The 5,641-nt window shown below is 61.0% G+C and overlaps 1 long non-coding RNA gene across 1 annotated transcript; it reads right to left on the reverse strand.

The window, feature by feature from the left end:
* Positions 1-452: 452 nt before the first annotated feature.
* LOC144380091 (uncharacterized) lies at positions 453-1,886 on the reverse strand. The gene is made up of 2 exons (XR_013443889.1): positions 1,703-1,886; positions 453-742 (listed from the first exon to the last, which is right to left on the reverse strand). It is a non-coding gene; the product is annotated as an uncharacterized LOC144380091 (long non-coding RNA).
* Positions 1,887-5,641: the final 3,755 nt, after the last annotated feature.

Raw genomic sequence — 5,641 nt, forward strand, 5'->3', positions numbered from 1 at the left:
AGCAAGGGCCGGAGACCTGAGAGGAGGCAGCAGGTCTGACCAGGGGCAGGTGATGGGGCTGGACCAGGGAGGGCCGAGGAGTGGGAGGTGAGCAGATCCTGCAGGAGGGGCGGCAGGAGCTGCTGGAGTTGGATGTGGGGTGAGGAGAGAGGGGTCCAGGAGGAGCACTTGGGGGGACTGAGCTGTCCTCTGGGGGAGATGGAGGGAGATGGGGCTGGAGTGGAAGGTTTGGGGAGGACCCTGCCCTCTCTGAGCCCACAGTGCCCTTCGCAGAGAGGGCTGTGTGCTGGGCACTGCCTGGACACTTGCCCCACCTCTGCAAGGTTTATCTGTTAGTCCCCGAGGGGAGCTGGGGAAATGCACTGAGAGCGGCAAAGAGCTAAGCCTGAGGCACACAGCAGGTTCAGACCCGGGAGCCTTTCCTTGTACCTTCCCCGGGGGCCTGCTGCATCCTTTTTTTTAAGATTTTATTTACTTATTTGACAGAGAGAGGGAGAGAGAGCACACAAGCAGGGGGAGCGGCAGGCAGAGGGAGAGGGAGAAGCAGGCTCCCCGCTGAGCAGAGACGCTGATATGGGGCTCAGTCCCAGGACCCCAGGATCATGACCTGAACTGAAGGCAGACACAACCGACTGAGCCACCCGGGTGGCCTGGCCTGCTGCTTCCTTACTCTGCCATGCCGGAGGGCTTCGTGGAGGAGGCAGGCTTGTGGTGCTGGGCTCTCAGGCTGCTGGCTTTGGGGCTAGAAGCAGGAGACTCTTCCGTGAAGGGGCAGGGCCGTGAGGGGCCCAGAGCCCCCTCTGTTGGTGCCCTCCCCCCCCCCCCAGGCATTCAAACTCCCACCCACTCGAGCAGAGGGTTGCCATGGCAGCTGCACTCTAGGGCAGACTGGAGGCGCCCCCTCTCCTCCTGTCACCTTCCCCTGCCCCATTTCAGGGCACCTGAGGACAGAGCCTGGGCCATGTCACCCATCCCCAGGACCCCTGCTACACACCCCCTTGACTTGACACCAACGTGGGGCTCAGGAGCAAACAGAGGCAGGTGTGGGTGAGGCTGGTGGGCTGCGCACGTGACCTGGGGGTTGGACGTGCCTGGGGTCTAGTCCCCTTCATGGGACGGCAGGAGGCCCAATTTCCCATGCATTCGGTTAGGGTCACCCAAGTCTGCTGAGGCTGAGGTGGGGACAGACGCAGGTGCAGGCGCCTCTGGCCCGTGGCTGCAGCCCCTGTGGGTGTGCCCAGCTCTGAGGGTGCTGTCACACGCGTGCAGCGGGGGGGCTGCAGGAGGGGCTTCTCCCGGCCACCGGGGGCTCCCCAGCCCAGCTTGGCGGGGCCAACCTGCCTGGGTCAAAGTCCCCTTATCACTTGGGTGCCCTGGGTCCTCACGTTCCTCCTCTGTAAGATGTAGGCGTGTGCCTCTCCCCTAACCCCCCCCCCACCCCATGTACTCAGTGCCTGTGGGTTAAATGAGCTGTGTGTATACAGTGCTTGGAATGGGGCACCGAGGTGTCGGCTGCTGTCCCCGGCATCACGGGAGGTTCTGGGACTGGAGATCCAGCAGGCCTCCCACTCCCATAGTTTGTGAAAGGCTCTCCCCAGCTCTGCGTCCCAGCCCACCATGTGTCCTGACCCCCCGTGCCAGTTTGCTAGGGTTGCTGCGACAAAGTACCGCAGACCGGACGGCTTTGACAACAGAAACTCACTGTCCTAGCTCCGGGGCCCCGAAGTCCAAGATCGGAGTGTGGGCCGGGCCGGTTCCTTCCGGAGGCTCTGAGGGAGTCTGCCTGCGCCTCCCGCATGGCTTCTGGGGGTTCGCTGGCAGTCCTTGGCATTCCTTGGCTCGTAGACGCATCGCCCCGACCTCTGCCTCCGTCTTCGCGTGGCGTACTCCCTGTGCGTGAGTCTGTGTCTAAGTATCTCCTTTTTGTAAAGACACCAGTCACGCTGGACGAGGGTTCACCCTAATGACCTCATTTTAACTTGATTACCTTTTTAAAGACCAAATAAGGTCCCATCCTGAGGTGCTGGAGAACAGGACTCCAACGTATCTTTTTTTTGGCAGCGGGGTGGGGGGCAGTCCATAACACCCCCTCCCAAGGCCTCAGGGGTAGTCGGGCTCAGGCCTCCCAGGATATGGCTCCCACCTCCCCACATCTGACCTTGCCTCCCCATGTAGGTGGGCACCAGGCGGCAGGCAGACCCGCCCAGGGCTGGTGGGCACACCGTCTGGCCTGGAAGAGAGGGGAGGAACGGAAGTCACAGTGCCCGGCTCCTCGTACCCCAGCCCCGAGCGGGGGCCAGGTCTGGGGGCGCTTGGGCCTTTCCGGGCAGAGTTGCTCTGGGGAACGGGCCTTCAGGGAGTGGTGGGCAGCCCAAGGGGAACGCTGTCTACACCGCTGAGCAATGGTGCCCGGGCTGTGTGGGTCGGGCCTGGCCCGCGGGTCACAAACACCTGTCTCCGGCTGCCCCACCCCGGCACCTTGCATTCGTTCAGTAAAGATTGGTCATTGCCAGGGGCTGGGGTGGGGGATCGGGAGGGACTGGGGTGATCACAAAGTTTTGGAAATAGACCATGGTGGTGGCGGGGGCACAGCATGGAGAATGTAATTAATGCCACTGGATTATACACGTAAAAACGGTTAAAATGACACATTTTATGTGACATAGCTATTATACCATAATTTTTTAAAGGCCTCTCTGGCTGCCGGTGGGGAGCCCGGAGTGCGGGAGCAAGAAGGGTGGGGGGGCTGCTGGAAGGAGGCCAGGGCTGTCTGGAGGGCGGTTGCTGGGGACAGACAGACACCGGGGTGTCCCGGAGGCACAGACCGAGGACTCAATCCTGAACTGGACGTCGGGGCAAGGGAAGGAGGAACCAGGGATTTTGACTCCTGGGGTTGCAGCCCAAGGACCTGGGGGGGGGATGCTGGGCCCATGGACTAATATGGGGAGGGGGCCTTTGTTTTAGGCTGTTCAGGCCGAAGGTGCCTCGGAGACCCGAGGGTGTAGACGGTGAGGAGAGAAGCAGGGCTGACACTCCAGTGTGGCAGTCATCACAGTCTAGACGGCGTCTAAACCATGAGGCCAGTTAGAGCCCCCGGGAAGGAGTGCGGGTGGGGAAGAGGCCTGGGGACTCCACCTGAGGTCGCAGCGTCCTGGGTCCGGGTGCAGCCCAGAGGAGCGAGGGGCGCCTCGCACTCAGACGCGTGCTCCCCGTGCCCTGACTCGCGCCGCGCTGTGGACAGCGCCCTCGGATGGGTCCCGGGCTGGCCTGTCACCTGTGCAGGCTACTGTCCTTAGCAGAGAAGCCCGCAGGTTTGAGGCACAGAGGGAACTGGGGTTGGTGGGGGGGAGGGACTGGCTCAAGTTCACACCACTTGTGAATGGCAGAGTCGGATCCAGACCCGTGTGGGTTGGCTGCCCCCAGAGCCTGGCACCCGGCAGCCTTTCCGGCATTAGCCAGCCACTAGCTAGTTTGAGTCCCCCTGGGGAGAGCCGGGGAGGGGGGTGTCCCTTAGTGTGGGGTCGGTGCCTCTCCTGAGCTTGACCGTGGCTGGGAGCCGAGGTGGGGAGTGGGGGGTGACGAGGAAGCCCCTGCCCCCCACAATGTAGCATTGTGAAATGCTGGGAAAGGAGCCCAAAGCACCACAGGCCATGTCTGGGGGGGGGGGCTTCCTGAAGGCTGGGGGCAGGGAGGGCGCCCGTATGCCGGCCGCGCTCTCAGATCACTTCCCGTTTCGCGAGAGGAGTCTGAGGCCTGGGAGGGGTGTCCTGCCTGGGAGTGTGCTGTTCCTGCCTTTATTTCCTAAGAAACTGTCCAAGTCCCTGCCCTCAAGGAGCTCATGGTCTGGTAGGGAAGGTTGACCCCAGACCTGCTAATATCCTCCAGGTAACTTCAGGTGTGGTTGAAAGCTGTAAATCAAAAACGGGGCAACAGGATGGCAAGTGGGAGCAGCAGGAACGTTTGGGAAGGTCCGGTAGGTTGCCCTGCTGGCGTGGCCTTGGAGTGGAGCCCTGACCGGTGAAGCCATAGCAGGTGTACAGGGATCCTGGGAGAGCATTCCAGGCAGAGAGAGCAGCCCTGGCAAAGCGGGGGTGGGGGTGGGCGGGGAGAAGCTAGAGCATCCTAGGAACTGGAGGGGGCTGGTTACAGATCAGGGTGACACCAGGTCACCGGTGGCCTCTAGGCCCTGGTGAGGAAGCAGACCCCAGTGGAGAGCTGAGGGGAAGGTTAACACTCGGAGCTGCGTCATTCAGTGATCCCTTAGCACTGAGTGGAGGGCAGGCGTGGAGGCAGGGAGGCCGAGACAAGCATCCAGGCGCGGCAGGCGGCTTGGTCCTGGATGCGGGCACTGGGGGCCACGCGTGGGCAGGTTGGCGAGGTGCTTTGGAGGCAGCTGTCAGGACTTGCTGGTGGAGCTTATGAAGAGGAGAGGTGGTGAAGGGTGAGGAATCGAGGCAGATTCCTAGGTTTGGGGTCTGAGATTCAACAAACACATTGCTGTGTGCCAGGCCCGTTCTAGAAGCTGGGGCTAGCTGTGAGCAAAGCAATCCAGTGATCCGTGTCTGTGCAGGGGCCATTCCATGCAAGAAATAAATAACTACTTTTTTTTTTAAGATTTTTATTTATTTGAGAGAGAGAGAGCATGAGCGGGGGGGAGGGGGGAGGGAGAGGGAGAAGCAAGCAGGCTCCCTGCTGAGCAAGGAGCCCGACTCGGGACCCGATCCCAGCACTCTGGGATCATGACCTGAGCCTAAGGCAGATGCTTAACCAACTGAGCCACCCAGGCGCCCCTAAATAGTTACATTTGAACAAAGGCCTAAAGGAGGCAAGGGGGAGCAGCCTTGTGGGTAACTGGTGGGCAGAAGATACACGTGGAGGAACTGGCAAGCGCAAAGGCCCTGGGGCAGGGGCTGGTGTGGTCAAGGAATAGCAGGAGGCAAGAGTGGCCTGAGCAGAAATGGGATCAGGGAGCTGATGGGGCTGGTGGATAGGCTTTCATTTGGTGGAGGAAAAACAGTAATTCGGGGCTCTGTTGAGAGATTCCAAACAGAAAATAAGAGATATGGAAGGTATTTGTTGGTTAATGGCATTGAAACTATGGGACAGACTGGGGTGGCGGCGAGGGAAGACCGAGTAAGTGGGTGTTCACACTCTGGAGGGCTGGTAAAAACACAGATGCTGGCCCTCCCCAGAGAATGCGTGTTTGTAGAAGTTCATGGCCATGCTGGTGCCACTGGGTCAGGGCCACTCTTGAGAACCGCGGGGCAGATAAAACAAAGGGCTGAGAGCAGAGATCTGGATTTGCAACTCAGAGAGCATCCAGGGGAGACCGGAAGGGAGAAGGGAGGAGCAGCTGAGAGGGGAGGAAGTGGGTCAGCACGGAGCCCTGTGCCCGCGGAGTTGCAGTGCCCAGGGATGGGCAGACGGGTGGGAGGATTGCAGGGGAGAGCACACAATGCCAGTCCCCCATCCCGGCCCCCTAGGGGACTGCACACCCCTCCCTTACCCCCGCCTGCCTGTCTCCAGCTTACCTCGAGGGTCCCCCCAGAGGGGAAAGAGGGGACTCAGTTGTCCCTGGTCCCTGATCTGTGGCGCCAGCCAGCTGGATTCTAATTAGCTACCAGAGAGGGAGAGACAGGAA

The sequence above is a fragment of the Halichoerus grypus genome, chromosome 1 (genome assembly GCF_964656455.1).
Source record: "Halichoerus grypus chromosome 1, mHalGry1.hap1.1, whole genome shotgun sequence".
Lineage (NCBI taxonomy): Eukaryota > Metazoa > Chordata > Mammalia > Carnivora > Phocidae > Halichoerus > Halichoerus grypus.